This window comes from Phodopus roborovskii, unplaced genomic scaffold, assembly GCF_943737965.1.
Source record: "Phodopus roborovskii unplaced genomic scaffold, PHOROB, whole genome shotgun sequence".
NCBI lineage: Eukaryota > Metazoa > Chordata > Mammalia > Rodentia > Cricetidae > Phodopus > Phodopus roborovskii.
In genome coordinates this window covers 23378669-23395706 of record NW_026126416.1, presented here as the reverse complement: position 1 = coordinate 23395706, position 17038 = coordinate 23378669, and the positions used below count along the sequence as shown (strand labels likewise).

The 17038-nt window shown below is 41.0% G+C and overlaps 1 protein-coding gene across 2 annotated transcripts in view; it reads left to right on the top strand.

Annotated features, from left to right (window-relative positions):
- The window catches only part of Ptpra (protein tyrosine phosphatase receptor type A), a 107809-nt gene that overhangs the window by 26908 nt on the left and 63863 nt on the right, over nucleotides 1-17038 (top strand). The window lies entirely within an intron of this gene.

Here is a 17038-nt window from a genome sequence, read left to right as displayed (position 1 = left end):
CTGTTCTGTTTTGCTTGTTTTGTGAGACAGGGATGTACTCCAGACTGGTCTGGAACTTGCTTTGTAGATCAAGCTAGCCTCAAACACAGAGATCTACCTTCCTTTTCCTTCCAGATGCTGGGATTAAAGTCATGGACTATTTTTAGTCCTGGCTTTATTTTTAGTGTTTTGTTTGTTTGTTTAGTGTGTATGGGTGTTTTGCCTGCATGTATGTCTGTATACCATGTGAGTGTGCCTGGTACCTGGGGAAGTGAGTGTCAGGTCCTCTGGAACTGGATTAACGGACAGTTGTGGACTGCCATGTGGGTGCTGGAAATTAAACCTGGGTCCCCTGGGAGAACAGCCAGTGCTCTTAACTGCTGAGCCATCTCCCCAGCACCTTATTTCTAGTTTTTTGAGTCAGGGTTCCATGTAATCCAGGCTGCCCTCAAACTCTGTGTAGTTGAGGATAATCTTGAACTCCTGATCCTTGTGCCTTTGTCACTCAAGTGCTAAGATTACAGGTGTGAACTGCTATACCTAGATCAGACCCAGGATCTCGTTCATGCTAGTACCATCCACAGCCAAGCACATTTATTTTTATTGACTTATCTTTGTTCTGACAATTTGTATACATATATAATGCATTCCAATAATGCTCACCCCTCCCACCCTCTCTTATCTCTGCCCTCCCCTCCTCTCTACAGTTTTCTTTCCCATCTTCATGTCTTTTCAGTTTTGTATTGTGACCCACTGAGTTTTACAAGGGCCATCTGAATGACCACAGGTATGGAACTATCCAGTGGAGCCTGGTGGGCTCACTTGTGGGTACTTATCAGAAAATAATGACTAGGTATTAGTGGCACACGCCTTTAATCCCAGCACTCAGGAGGCAGGGGCAGGCAGATCTCTGAGTTCAAGGCCAGCCTGGTCTACAGAGCTAGTTCCAAGGACAGACAGAAAGCAATACAGAGAAACCCTGTCTGGAAAACCCAGAAAATAATGACTACTTCTTCCCCAGAATCTGTCAGAGTTAATAGTTCTTTTAGAGGGGAGGGGCATGTGGTAAAATTTTGTGTAACCACTGCTGTTATGAGTTGATGATTAGAATGTCTGTGTCTTGGCCAGAAGATCACATTTTACAGCCTTTCTCCCTGTCTTCTGGCTTTTGCATTATTTTCACATCTTCCATGATACTCCCTGAACCTAAAGTGGGTGGTATAAATGTTCCGTTTAGGGCTGAGCATTCAGCTTTTCCTCATTCTCGCCACCTTCAACAGGCAGGGGTCTCTGCATTCACTCCTGTTCATTGTAAAAGGAAGCTTCTCTAATGCTGTAAGTAGATTTATCCATGGTTGTAAATATAGATGTTTAGAAGGCAGTCTAATGCCATGTCAGTTTAGCTAAACAGCAGCAGTAAGTTCTGTTGTAGGGCCTATGACTTCCCTAGCCATGTTCATTCGACTAGATTTACAGTAAGTTGTGAGTTACTTCCTGTGGATTAAGCCTGGAATCCCATCTTATCGAAGTTGATTGCCCCTCATGACAGTTATGCCACAGTTGCAACAGTGGACACATCTTACCTACTGAATGCAATGAGGGCAAGGTATAGTTGAGGAGAAGAGTTCTTTCTTACTGTAGATATGAGGGAGAGAACAGCCAGAGACATCTGGAAGGGGCCAGAGCAGAGAGAAAGTAGTAGACTAAACATGGCCAGTACACTGAAGGGGACCAAAATGGGGGTGAGAGAGGGCCAAGAGAGGAACCCAAGGGCCAAGAGAGCAAAGAGTCAAGAGAACCAAAAAAGTGCATGACTAAAATGGCCTGTTATCTAGGGATGAAAAGCTGAGGGAAGGAAGGCCCTTGGGCTGGAGAAGTTTAGTGCAGCAGGCAGGGTGAGAAGAACTGAGAGGAGTCACAGGTGCTTAGTTAGCCTGGAGGCCAGCAGACTCTTTGATATGCTAACAAGCACCATGGTTACCTCTCTGTCCCTAGTTTCTTTTGGGCCTGACACCTAGTAAGTTGGTAGTTAGTTTGTAGGGTTCACAGCTGAGTGAGATCCTGATGCCCTTTTCCCCTAATAAACTGCACATCACCTTCCAACATTACAGAAGCTACCCAACAGGGAAGAAACTCCCAGCTTTGCTGCATGTGATTTCTCTATATCATGTGATTTCTATCCTTAAGCCTCTATGTGCTGTACTACACTCATTGATTATAAATATCAAGCCAATCTTTCATCCAGAATAAAACTAAGTTGGTCATGGTGTGTGAATTTTTAAAACTTTCTTACTATTTTATTTCTCAATTTTTATTTTATTTTATTTTAGTATATGGGTGTTTTGTGTGCATATATGTATGTCTGTGTTCCACATGTGTATAGGGCCACTAGGAGCCAAAAGAGGGCATCAGATCCCCTGGAACTAGAGTTAGGAATTGTTATGACTCACCGTAAGAATTCTAGGAACTGAGCCTGTGTCCTCTGCAAATGCAACAAATGCTCTAACCTCTATGACATCTCTCTGCTCCCCTCCCTTTTTTCTAGATTATTATATAAGTTTTCAAAACATGTCCTAATGATTTTTTATATTCGTTAGAACATGTAGTAATTCCCATTTTTTTATCTTTAATTTTATTGAATCATTTTTATTTGTGAGTCTGTCATTCTTATTTTTTCAAAGAACCAACTTTTAAAGTTATTCTATGTATTGTTCTTTTGCAATATTTGTATTTATTGTGTGATTCATATCAATTGCTGGCATATATGTGCTGTAGTGAGCATGTGGAGTCAGGGGACAACTTTGGGATTCGTTTCTCACCTTCCATCTTGTTGAGGCAGGGTCTCTTTTGTTTCTGCTGTGGCTTTGCATACTCCAGGCTAGCTTGCCCATGGGTTTTGGGTGACTTCTGTGTGTGTATTATTCTTTATTATTTCCTGTGGTGTAAGAACTTTGGGGTTTAGAGTGTTCCTGTTTTCCTAAAACCTTGTGCTGCATCATTTGGTTATTTGTGATCTTTCTGCTGTTTTGTTTTTGAGACAGATTCTCACTTTGTAGCCCTGGGTGCCCTGAAACTTTCTATGTAGATCATGTTGGCCTTGAGCTCACAGAGATCTACCTGCTCTGACTCCCAAGTGCTGGAAGTAAATATGTATGCCACCATGCCTGACTGATGTTTAATATAACCACTCATAACTATAAACGTTCCTGTTAGAACTACCTTCGCTGTATCTTGAAATTTGTACAAAGTTTTGCTTTCATTTTCATTTGACTCAAGGACCTTTTTAGTTTCCTCCCAGATTTCCTTAATGACCTTACTGGTCATCCAAGAATAATTTGTTCAATCTTCATATTTGTACAGTTTTTATAGTTCTTCCAATGACTTCTAGTTTTTTTGTACTATGACCTGATAAAATAAAAAAAAAATATTTCTATTCTTTTGTATGACTCAATTTATGGTTTAGAATGTAGTCTGTTTTAGATGAAGTTCCATGGGCCATTGAGAAGAATGTAAGTCCTTTCTATTGAATGGAATATTTGTGTATCTGTTAAGTCCGGTTGAACTGTGATGTGATCTGTGGTGTAATTGAATAGTTGTTGAATTTTAGTTTCTATGATCTATCTGAAGATGAGAGTAGGATATTGGAATACCCCATTATTATTGTATGGGGACCTGTCTAACACTTTATATTCATTAGTGTTTATTTTATGACATTGGTAGGCTCAGCATTTGGCACATATATACTTGAAATTGTCATACTTTTTTAAGTAGTTGCTCTTCTGTGGCTGTGACAAAACACTGACAAGAACCAGTTTTAGGAAGAAATAGCTTATTTTGGTTCATGGTTCCAAGGCATAATCCAATCAGGCCCGGCTGCTTGAGTTTTAGTTGATTCTGAATATAGTCAATTTGACAACCAAGATTAGCCATCATAGCCTCTTACTTAATCTCTTGTTTTTCATTTTTTCTAATATTGTTGTTGTTTGTTTTGTTTTTGTTTTTCAAGACAGGGTTTCTCTGTGTAGCCCTGGCTGTAGAACTTGCTCTATAAACCAGGCAGCCTTGAACTCAGGGATCCCCCTGCCTCTGCTTTCTGAGTGCTAGCATTAAAGCACACATCATCACCATATCTTGTTTTAACACATTTTTATTATGTGTAAGCACCAGATGATTCTTATGGGGTACTAACTAGAATTGCTAACATTTTGATTTTCTTTTTTATTTCTCTATCAGTATACATATACTTAATATTCAGTGTGTTAGTTGGGTTCCCCAAGAAATATAGTGTGGTGACACTGGAGAGAACATGTTTGAGCGTGGGGAGTGATCAGACTGTAGCGGACACCTGGCAAAGTCTGCCTACCTAGATTGCCTGACAATTCCACTCCACTGCCTCGTCACTAGCTGAGGGCTAATGCCGAAGAAAGGTATCTTCTTAATGCTGAGGTGGATTCTAAAGAAGCCAACCGTGGCAACAGTACAATGCTCTCAAGCTGACCATTTCCTCACTGCTGACAGTTCTTTTTGTGGGTGAGTGGGGTATGTTCATATGTATACATATGTTCACATGTGTGTGGAGCCTAGTGGTAAACCTTGGATGTCATTCCTTAGGAACCATCCACTTTGTTTTTTGGCCTGGATCTCACTGAATAGGCAAGGCTGACTGTGTGCCCCAGAGATCCACCTATCCACACCTCCCCAGCACTGGGAATACATATAACATGACTCACCAGATTCAGGCTTCTGTCTTTGCAGTTTTCTTGTTTGTGACTGTGGGCAAGTGTCTGGACATCAGCTATTCCTCTTTTAGGAAAGACTGTCTAAAGTGAGTTAAATGAGGTAGAACATATAAAAACACATTAACACAAGGTTTTATCTCATTGAAAGTTCTTAAATGAAGGGGTTGTTCTTTCTGGATTGTCTTAGGGTTTCTATTGCTGTGAAGAGACTTCATGACCACAGCAACTCTTATAACTGAAAACATTTAATTGTGATGGCTGGCTTATAGTTCAGAGGTTCAGTCCATTATCATCATGGCAGGGAGCATGGTGGCGTGCAGGCAGATGTGGTGCTGGCTACATCTTGATCAGAAGGCAACAGGAAATGAACTTAGACACGGGGAGGGGAGTATATCTTGAGCATATAAGACCTCAAACCCCACCCCCACGGTGACACACTTCCTACAACAAGGCCACACCTACTCCAGCAAAGCCACACCTCCTGATAGTGCCACTCCCCATGAGACTGTGGGGGCCAATTACATTCAAAACACCACAAGGATTTTGTTGTTGGTCTTCTTTGTTGTCTTTTTTCTTTGAGACAAGATCATGCTGTGAGGGTAGCCAAGCTGACCTCAAACTTGTGATCCTCCTGCCTCATTACAGATATACACCACCATACCTGACTAGGTATTATTTCCTTAGATATTTATTTGGTTATTTTAGTTGCCTATGAGTTGAAAGAGAACATTTAATCCAAGCTTTCTAAAAGAAAAAAAAAAGTTGAGGCTTATAAAGATGCATAGATTTATCCTGGGTTACTTAGCTTAAAATAGATTTCTGCCTAGTACAGAGCTGAAAAGCTTTGACATAGACATTTCAAGGCAGGAAAACTCTTTGTTCTAGGGGACCGGCTTGTGATTTATAAGATGTTTAACAGAAGTCCAGGCCTTGACCTCCCCACATGTCAGTGACACAGTCCCCATGCCTTCATTTATTGTGATCAAAACCAACTTTAAACATTGCCCAGTGTCATTAGTGACTAATGGTACACGAATAACTCTACAGCAACACAGTCCAAGCTTTTGAACAAGCAAGCAGTGCCAAAGGCCTGCTTGGAAAAGGCCTGATTTCTTGTGAATTCAGTTCTCCGGAGCTCCTTAGTGGTCAGAGCTATTAAGATGTTACTAATTGTAAGCATATCTTTTTGAGATAACTTGTAAGTTATCCCCCAGATCAGCCCATGCATTTAAATAATGTTATTTTATGTCTCTCATGCCCTCTTCGGTGACAGGTGACACAACTTGGGGGAGGTTGTTAAAACTAGTACCTGGACATGGGAGTACAAGTGTCTGTTTGAGTGCTTTCAGTCCTTTCAGGCATGTATTTAGAACTGAAATTGAGGATCGTACAGAAGTTCTGTGATCTGGTAAACTTTTCTGAGGGACTACCACACTGTTTTCCCTAGTGGTGAACTAGTTTACAATCTTCCCAGCAGTGCTGTTATATTTTATTTTTTAATGTGTATGGATGTTTCCTGCATGTTTGTCTGCGCACCACATGTATGTAGTGTCCATGGAGGCCAGCAAAGGACATTGGGTCTCCCAGAACTGGAGTTACGAGCAATCAAATGGGTGCTGGGAACTAATCTCTCCAATCCTGAAAGGTTGTTTATAATGAACTCCATAATTCTAGATTATATGCATATATACTGTTGGGCTTTTTAAAGTGAACTTATTTTTTTGCTTTTTTATTTTTCTTTTATTGAAAATAGATTTTTTTCATATAATATATTTTGATTATGGTTTCTCCTCCCCCAACTTCTCCAAGACACCCCCCCCCATTAGAATCCATACCCTTTGTCTGGTTAGAAAACAAACAGGCATCTACAGAATAATAATAAAATAAAAGCAAATCAGAATAGAACAAAACAACAAACAGGAAAAAAAAAAAAGAGCCAAAGAAAAAGCACAGAAAACACATATAAGCACAGAGACACACATTTGCACACACGGGAATCACATAACAACAAATATAAAACCAAAAGCATGCATATATTTTTCCTGTAAGGTTGGAGGGGGGCAACAAAACATTATGAGACAAAGGAATTTCAAAGATGCCATTGAGTTCATTTTGTGTTGGCCATCTCTTGATGGGCATGAAGCCTGTCCTTAAGAGTGGTTTGTATTGCCAGTGAGACTCCTATTGGAGAAAACTAAATTTTCATTTGCAAGTACTTTCCAATTCAAGATAGTTTTGGGGTTAGGGATGGGGACTTGTGACTAAGACTCCTCCCCATGCTGGAACTCCTATCTGGTGAAGAACTGTGTGTGCCCTGTACGTATAGTCACGGTCTCTGTGAGTTTGTGTGTGCATCAGCCCTGCTGTGTTTACAAAGCCTTGTTTTCATGTTATTCTTCATCCCTTCTGGCTCTTACACTCTTCCCACTACAGGGTTCCCTAAGCCCTGAGGGAAGGGGCTTAATGGAGACATCCCATTTAGAGTGTTTCAAGGTCTCTCACTCTCCAAACGTTGTCTGGCTGTGGGTCTCTGTATTTGTTCCCATCTGCTGCAGGAGAAAGTTTCCTCTAATGATGGCTGAGCAAGGCACAGACCCATGAGTCTTACAGAATTTCATTAGGAGTTATTTTATTGCTACGTAGCAATATGTTTGGTTTTCTCCTAGGTCCCTGGCCTATCTAGTCTCAGGGTTTTGGCCTTAGCAGTGCTCAGGATGGTCTATCTAAATGAGTTGGCTTTAAATCCAATCAGATATTGGTTGGTCACTTCCACAGGCTTTGTGCCACAATTGCACTAGCACATCTTATGAGCAATTCACTTTTGTAGGCCGAAAGGTTTGCAGCCAGGTTGGTATTTACCTTTCTTCTTTGGTAGTTTACAGAAGACCTTCCAGTACCATGATAATAAGCACAAGCTTCTTTGTATTCAATGAGTTGTGTAGGTGTATTGTCTTCAGGAATAGGACCCTAAAGTCAGTTTGTGGAGAGCAACCAATGGCTTTGATAATAGCCTGGATTGCTTGGGGGTTCCCATAGGGCCCCTTTGGTCAACAACTAGGTAAGCTGTAACCCATGCCCACTACTGGAAGCTTCATTTGTTGATGAAAGATGTCTAGTTGGGCCTGTATCACCCCTGTTTTTTGGCAATTTCATTTAGATCACCTTCATATATAGTTATATTGTAGGAGGCTTCTACTGTATTAGGTTTCAATGCAACCCCTCAAATGGCTGTTAGCTTTAGCAGTCTCTTCCCATATTCCCTTTATCACCGCTCTTCCTTCCCCATTTGATCCTCCTGTTTGTTCCCCCACCCCTTATCCATCCATAACTATCCCCTTCCGAGTGAGATGGATTTCTCCCCCTTGGTCCCTTACTCTATATCTAACTTCTGTGATTATACAGATTCTAGCTTGCTTATCAAAGGCTTAACAGCTAATTAACATCCATATATAAGCAAATATATGCCATATTTGTCTTTCTGGGTCTGGGTTACCCCACTCAGGATTACTTTTTTTCTAGCGCTTACTATTTACCTGTGAATTTAATGCTTTCATTTTTTAATAGACGAGTAATAGTTCATTATGTAAATGTACTACATTTTCCTTACCCATTCATCAAGTGACAGACATCCAGGCTGTTTTCAATTTCTGGCTATTATGAATAAAATAACAGTGAACAAGGTTGACCTAGTGTCTCTGTAGTAGGATAAAGTGACCTTTGGGAATATGCCCAAGAGTTTTATAATTGGATCTAGAGGTTGATTGAGTTCCATCTTTTTGAGAAACCACCTCACTGATTTCCATAGTGGCTGTACAAGTTTACACTCCCCCCAGCAATGAATGAGTGTTCCTCTTACTCCACATCCTCTCCAGCATGAGCTGTAGCTGTTCTGACTGCTGTAAGATGAAATCTCAAAGTAGTTTTGATTTGCATTTCCCTAATGACTAAGGATGTTGAACATTTAAGTGCTTCTTAGCCATTTGTTTCCTCTTCTGAGAATTCTGTTTAGATCTGTACCCCATATTTTTAATTGGGTTATTTTTTAGTTCTTTATATACTTTAGCTATTAGCCCTCTGTTGGATATGTAGTTGATAAAAATGTTTTCCCATTCTGTGGCCTGTCCCTTTGCCTGAATGATGGTGTCCCTACCATGCAAAAACTTTTCAGTTTTGTTAGGTCCTGTTTATTAATTGTTGTTCTTAGTGCCTGTGTCATCAGTGCTCTGTTCAGAAAGTCTTCTCCTGTGCCAGAGTGTTCAAGATTATTCCCCACTTTGTCTTCTATCAGGGCCAGTGTAGCTAGCCTTATGTTGAAGTCTGATCCATTTGGAGTTGAGTTTTATGCACAGTGCTGAGTGTGAACCTGTTTGCTTTCTTCTACATGCAGCCACACAGTCTTCAACATCATTTGTTTCAGTTCCACTGGCCCCCATATTGGCTCCTCATGGGCATTTTAAAAATTATCTGCAGAGTTTTACACAGTGACGTAGTCCTATAATCCCAGCCCATGGAGGCTGAGACTGGGGCAGAAAGGTCGAGTATTCAAGGGCATCATGAGCTATGAGAAAATAATTTGAAAAACAAGATGACAACTAAAATATGTGGGAGAAGAGGACAGTGTGGGCAGTGGTTTGAGATTGGTTTGCAAATACGAGCTTTGGGACTTAGATATACACCCTCCGTTTTGCTTCCATTTCTCTTCAGGGAAAGAAAAGAATCGATGCATCCAGGCTTTGGATTTAGTTTCATTCAAATTGAGAAGGAAGAAGAGGGCAAATACGGAAGTGGATTAGGAAGGCAGAAAGGAAGCACATAAGGAGAGACTGTCAGGTTTCTCTGTGTTCCTCTGAGTGTTTGCACTGTTTGGTGCCCATGGTGAATGTTGTAGGAGTTGTAGGAATTAGTCGTGTATACAATACACATACGTGCTGTAGGCAAACATACACATAAAATAAAATAAAATTATCTCAGTACACAGGAGGCTGAGGCAGACAGATCAATGCAAGTCTGTGGCCAGCCTGGGCTACAGCGAGACCCTGTCTCCAAAATCCTAATTAACTAATTAGAAACAAAACAGTAGAAGAAAGCAAATGAAGCAAAACTGTGTTCATTTATTTTCCTGGGTGAAGAAGTGTTGCTGGTTAGCTGAAACACTTTGGACAACACGGGAGGTGAGAAATGCCTGACACGCCAGCTCCTCTGCAGCCCTTCCCTTTACATCCTCACTTCTCCAAGCTAACACTGGCACTTAATTGAGCAGATGAGTAAAGGAATGCTTCCCTGCTTCAAAATGACTTGGACTGTCATTACAAGTCAAGTTTACCATTAGTTTACTTAATAGGAATTTCAGAAGAATTATTACTAGCCCCAAACTGGTCTGATCAGCCACAGAATTTAAATTTCCCAGGGTTTGCTGCCAAACCTGATGACTTGAGTCCAATCCCTAAACCCAATGGAAGGAGAGACTGACCCCCCACAAGTTGTCAAGTTGTCCCCTGTCCTACACATGGATACTTGGCATGTTCACACACACACACACACACACACACACACATACACACACACACAATCAGTGTAAAAACTTGTTTTACTTTCCTCAGAGCCCACTTTTAGTTGTGTTTTCTGGCCTCTCTGACATGACAGAGATCGACGGGAACTAGTGAAGTTATACTTCCTGTATCTTAATTTCTCAGTTATTGTATAAGGTTTTCTTTTTCTAGAAAGAGACTAATCCGGAATGGGAATGGATTCTCATCAATAAAAGCAGAGCTTTAAGTAGGTCATCTGACTTTGCTTTTGTGCTCCACATTCACATGGTTATAAAAGGGCCTTTCATGAGTTTTCTAGGCTTTCATTGCTGTCAGACTCTCCACAGGCATTGTGATAGAATTAAGCTACCCCCCCTCCCCCTGCTGGTAGCATAGGCTCTTTCAGGGGCTATTTACAGACTACGTTTAGCTCAGCAGGAACTGTTAACACTGAGTCAGGGACCAGCCCTTCTTCCAGATTACTGTCATAACCACCAAAGATGTCTGCCAGTTATCTGATAGAGACTCCAACCTAAATTTTACCAAATTAAGGCATGACTTAGTTTTGTATTAAAATTACTTATGTATAAAATTTGTCTATAGATAATGTGTGTTATCAGTTGGATAGGCAGTTTACGAAAGCTTCAGTAACCCAGGTGTGTACTCAAGGCTTTAAAAGATGCTTATCTGTAGCGGGACGGTGCACTTCTGTATTCTCAGCACTGAGCAAACAGAAGAAGGAGGATCAGGGTGCAAGGCTGGCTTAGGCTGTATAGTGAGCCCTTGTCTCAAACAAACAAAAAACAAAAACAAAGAAACAGGAGAGGAAGAGCAGAAAGTCACAGCACTGGTCAACACTGAAATAGCTGTTATTTCAGGTTTTTGTTGTAGGAGTACCAATATCAAGGAAACTATAGAATTTAGGAGGGATCTTTGGTAAAGTGACATAATTGAATAGTAAAGTGGTTGACTTCTCGGGGCTGAGAGGTGGCACCTACTTACTACTCTTTCAGAGGACCCAAGTTTGATTCTCAGCACCAATATTAGGCAGCTCACAGCCACCTGGAACTCCAGCTCCAGAGGATCCAGCACCTTTTTCTGGCCTCAGTGAGTACTGCACTCATGTGCATAAACCCAAACACAGACCACACAACACATTACACATAGTTTAAGAAAATAAAACATTTGTCTTTTTTTTGAGACAGGGTTTCTCCATGTAGCCCTAGCTGTCCTGGAACTCACTATTTAGACCAGACTGGCCTCAAACTCAGAGAGATTTGCCACCATACCTGGCCCCAAAACAATAATTTTTAAAAATTATTTATATTTTATTAGCATCTGCATTCTGTTGATACCCATATCATTGCTTCCCTGTTGAAGATAATTATGAGTGGATTGGTTGGCTGATTGGTTTTGGTTTTGTTGCTGTTGTTGTTTTTGTTTGGTTTGGTTTTTCCAGACAGGGTTTCTTTTTACAGCCCTGGCTGTCAGTTTGTAGATAAGGCTGGCCTAGAATTCACAGAGATCTGTCTGCTTCTGCCTCCCAAGTGTTGGGATCAAAGGCCTGCACTACCATACCCAGCTATGTTTTTGGGTTTTTTGTTTTGTTTTTGTTTTTAATTTCTAGATGTATTTATTTATTTGTGGTGTGTGTGTGTGTGTGTGTGTGTGTGTGTGTGTGTGTGTGTGTCTCCTTTGCCTGCATACCTGTGGAGACCAGAAGAGGACCTTGGAATGCCTGGAACTATAATTACATACTGTTATGAGCTACCACGTGGGTGCTAGGACTCATACCTGGTTTCTCTGAGAGTAGTCAGTGTTCATAGCCATTAAGCCATACCTCTTTAACTCCTTTGTTAAAATAATAATTTTGGAGTCAGGCATAGTGGTGTACACCTTTAATTCCAGCACCTGGAAGGCAGAGGCAGAATGATCTCTGAGTTGGAAGCCAGCCTGTATGGTCTATATAACAATTTCCAGACCAACCAGGGCTACATATTGAGACCCTTTTCAAAAGCAGGGGAGGGGCCTTTTGAGGTAGGGATGCTCAATGTGGTGGTAAATGCCTGTAATTCTGGGAACCAGAAAATTGAGACAGAAGGACCACAAATTAGAAGCCAGCCTGGGCTATACTTTGATAAATAAATGAATAAGTAAATAGGGGCTGAAGAGATGGCTCATTGTTTAAGAGCACCTAATTGTTCTTCCACAGGACCTGGCTTTGATTCCTAGCATCCACATGGTGGCTCACAACTATGTGTAACTCCAGCCACAGAGGAGCCTCTTCTGGGCTTCATGGAACTGCATACATGGTGCACAAACATACATGCAGACAAAACACCCATACATATAAAAATAATATGATATTTTTAAAAATGGTAGGATATCTTGCTCAGCCTTGATACAGTGGGGCTTGGTCCCGCCCCAACTTGGTATGCCAGACTTTGTTGACTCCTCAAGGAAGGTCTTAGCCCCTCAGAGGAGTGGAAGAAGGGGCAGGAGAAGGGAACAGAAGAACTGGTGTTGGTATGTAAAATGAAAAAGAAATTAATAAACAAACAAAAAGTAAAGTTGGTGGTGCACACCTTTAGTTCCAGCTTGTGGGAGGCAGAGGCAGATGGATCTCCATGAGTTCAAGGCCAGCCTGGTCTACAGAGAATGCCAGGACAAGCTCCAGCACTACACAGAAAAACCCTGTCTTGAAAAACAAAACAAACAAATGTTTTAAGTCAATATTTTAAAATAAATAAATTAAATAAGAAGTAACCCTTTTAAAGGATTTTTTCTTATATTCCTAAAAGGATTTTGAGGAATCTTAAGTTCATAAACTTTTGTCTAATGTATTTCCACATCTACTATGTAATCTTTAATCTTATTGTCTAGTTTCATTTCTGTTTCTGTGACAAAATACCCTGACAGAAAGTAATTTAGGAGAGAATGGGGTTTGTGTTAGCATAGAGTTCCATGTTACAGACTATCATTGTGGGGCAGTTAGGCAGGAACATCAGCAGTCAAGAGCAGAGAGAAATCAACACACATATGTTCAAACCTTGTTTTCAGCTCATTTCTCTAATTTTAAGCAGATCAAGGTCCAATGCCCAGGGAATGGTGCTGTCCATAGTGGTCTGGGTCTTCCCTCATCAATTAAACTTAAGTAAAACATCCCCCAACAGACAAACCCACTGACCAATCTAATGTATATAGTTCGTCATTGACACTCTCTTCCTTGCTTATTCTAGATTGTGTTAGGTTGATATCCCAGTCTGCTTTCTGTCATTGTGATAAAACACCATTGACAAAAGCGCTTGGGCAGGAAAGGGTTTATGTCATTATACATCTTGGTAATAACCTGTCACTGAAGGAAGGCAGGGCAGGAACCTGGAGGCAGGAACTAATTGAGAGGCCATAGAGTAATGCTGCTTACTAGCTTGCTCCTCATGGTTTAATTAACTTACTTTCTTGTAGCACACAGGACCACCAGCCCAGGGGTGGTATCACCCATGGTGAACTACACCCTCCCACACCAGTCATCAATTAAAAAAAGAAAAAAAGGCCCACAGTCTTGTCTATAGACAAATATGGTAGGAGCATTTTCTCAACTGAGATTCCCTCTTCCAAAATTACTCCAGCTTGTGTCAAGTTGACATAAAACTAGCCAGCACAGTTCACAATAAAAGCTAACCAACCCACACATGTATTTATAGACTTAGGTTAAAATATCCTTTTAAAACATCCTTACATATCTTGGATACATTCAAATTGATCATGATTAACTTTTTTTGTATTTTACTTTCAAGTTTTCAAATCATTTGCCTTTAATTGTTGATAATATTAGTTGTTCCATATACTGCCTAGATGCCTCCAGTTTGCATTCATATTAATTCTGCCTTCTCTGTTTTTAAGTTTATGCATATATGTTTGATATTTCATTTTAATGGGCATATGCTGGTATTTTACATTTCCCAGGTGATTTAGTGAGTCTCACATTTTTTTCATGTGCTTGATTGCCTTCCAAATACCTTCTTTCATTGCCAGTTTTTGGTGTTGGGTCTAACCCAGGATCTTTCTTTTGGGTGGGGGGGGGCAGGAGGAGGTATGGTTTTTTGGAGTTGTTTGTTTTTCAGACAGGGTTTCTCTCTGTAGCCCTGGCTGTCCTGGAACTGACTCTGAAGACCAGGCTGGCCTCAAACTCAGAGATCCAACTGTCTCTGCCTCCCAAGTACTGTGACTAAAGGTGTGCGTCAACACTGCCCAGCTAGCCCAGGGCCTTAAAGAGTGCTAAGACGTGAGCTCTGCTGCTGTGTCCTTTCATGTTTATTAGAGTACCCAGACCTGGAAAGCAATCTTAGATGAGCTAAAATTTCCTAAGATTTCTTCCTTTTGTGGGTTGTCTATTTTCTGTCTATTCTGTCTTTTAAAATATTGTTTTATACCAATTTGTTGGCACAGGTGGATCTCTGTGAGATCCTTCCTGGCCGACAGAGTTCAGGTCAGCCAGGGCTATGTAAAGAAATCCTGCTCAAACAAAACAAAACAAAACACAAATAAATAAATAAATAAAATACTGCTTTCCAGATAATGTTCACCATCATCTGTATCAAAAATTTTTTCATCCTCTTCAGCTGAACCTCTGTACATTAAATACTGACTCTCTATTCCTTCTTCCCACCAGCTCATAGCAACCATCATTGCATTTTCTGATTCTGAGATTCACTACTCTTAGAATCGCACAGTATTTGACATTTCTTGCCCGACTTTCTATTGTGTTTTGTTTTCTTTTTTGGGCTTGCACTTTTGGGGATCTAACCCTGGCCTGCTCTATGCATATAAACCTATAAACAGACAGACAAAACTAAATAGGTACCTGCACAGGGAACACTTTACCGATTGAGCCATTTGCCCAGCCTCAAGCTTTGTAGTTTTAGATCTCACTTTTAAGTGCTAAACTCATTTGGTTTAGCTTGTATGTATAATTAAAGGTAAGAGTCCAATTTTACCCTTTGTTATAGTTATAGTTATAGTGATTATAGTTTTCAAGGCTCTATCCTCCACAGTGTAAGTGTGTGTGTGTGTGTGTGTGTGTGTGTGTGTGTGTGTGTGTGTGTGTGTGTAGAACACAGGTCAGTGTTGGATATGTCTTCCTTAATCATTTTGCCCCCCCCCCCCTTTTTTTTTTTTATTTTTAAGACAGTGTTTCTTACTGAACCTGGAGCTCTCTGATTCAGTTAGACTGGCTAAAACAGACCTGGGTTCTATCCCCAGAATTGAAAAATCATAAATATATAAATAGAAGTTCAGGCACATACTCTGATTCATATAAAGTGGAAAAAAATAAAACCCAGAATCAAGAGGTCAAATATTACAGGATTCCCAACAATAGTAAAACTCAGAGTCACAAAGTACAGCAGTGGTTTCCAGAGCCTGGAGGAGAAGAAGGATGCAGCGTTGGTATTGGAGACCTTCCTTGGAAGCTCTTCAGCATTCCCCCCATTATTCTGTTATCTCTTACTGGCATCTCTCATTGCTTCTCTTCTACCCTCTCTTAGTGTCAGGTACCACTTTTCTACTTAGCATCACCTACTACTTCTTGTGCTTGTCAAATGTCTCCTGTCTTGCTTGCTTGTTACTGCAGTTGTCACTTAATCAGCTGTCTTTGTTCTCCCTTGGCTTTTTGCCTGACTTCCATGGCAGCTGCTGTCATTGCCTGTCTGCTGTTCTGCCCCTTCTCCCATCACCCCTGGCAGATACAATATGTACTGTAGTACTGCACATTCAGAACTAAGCTCATCCATCACCTTCCCCACTGTGTGCTCCCACACTTGGTTATCTTTCTACCTATAGCATTGTTATACACTTAAATTCAGCACATGGGCCTGGCCCACCTCCAGCATCTCAGTAAGTCTTCAATTTGTATGAATTCCAACACCTATCAATTCTATTAAGTCTGCCTAAGACTTTTTTTTTTCCCCCCCTTGGAGACGGTTTCTCCTGGCTGTCCTGGAACTCACTCTGTAGACCAGGCTGGCCTCCAACTCACATAGATCCGCCTGCCTCTGCCTCCTGAGTGCTGGGACTAAAGTTGTGCACCACCACTGACTGGCCCAAGATAGCCTTAACCTCCCCTTAGTCCCTCTTGTTTTAATAGCTAGATTTCTTTCAAAGGCTTTTGTCAGTGACTCCCCTAACCTCACGTCAGCCAGTTGAGCCTCTATCCAGTTGTTAACTGTTCTAAACTCCAGATTGTTCTGTGTCCATTACCTAACACTCTAACTACTGGTATTTTCCCAGTTGTGTTCATTGGTAAGTCAGAACATTTTATTATTGATGAAAACTAAAGAATCTTTTTAGTGTGGAAACAGTCCTTTGGTGATATAACGCTGCCTTGTCTTGCCTCATGTACATTATATCCCCTTTGTGCCATCCTCTCAGACACTTGTCTGTTGTGTCCAGGTTTATATTGAAGTCCTGCTTGATTCCTGTGCTGGAACTGGGTGCTCTGAGAACAGCATGGCCACTGCCATCTTGAAATCTGAGCAGCTATTGTTGCTCCATGAAATGTTCACCTGAAATACCAGTCACCACTTCCCTGTCCCTGCTGTGTATAATCCTGGCCCAACTGCACATAGTTTTGGGGGGTCTTAAGAGTATATAGGAGATGGAAGTTTGGCTGAGATTGACATTTCCTGATTAATCACCAATATCAGGGGTAGGACTTATTTAGTGGAGCAACTGCCTAATGTGCCCCCTGCTCCTGACCCACCTGTAATCCTTTCTTTGGTCTGTTGGGTGTCC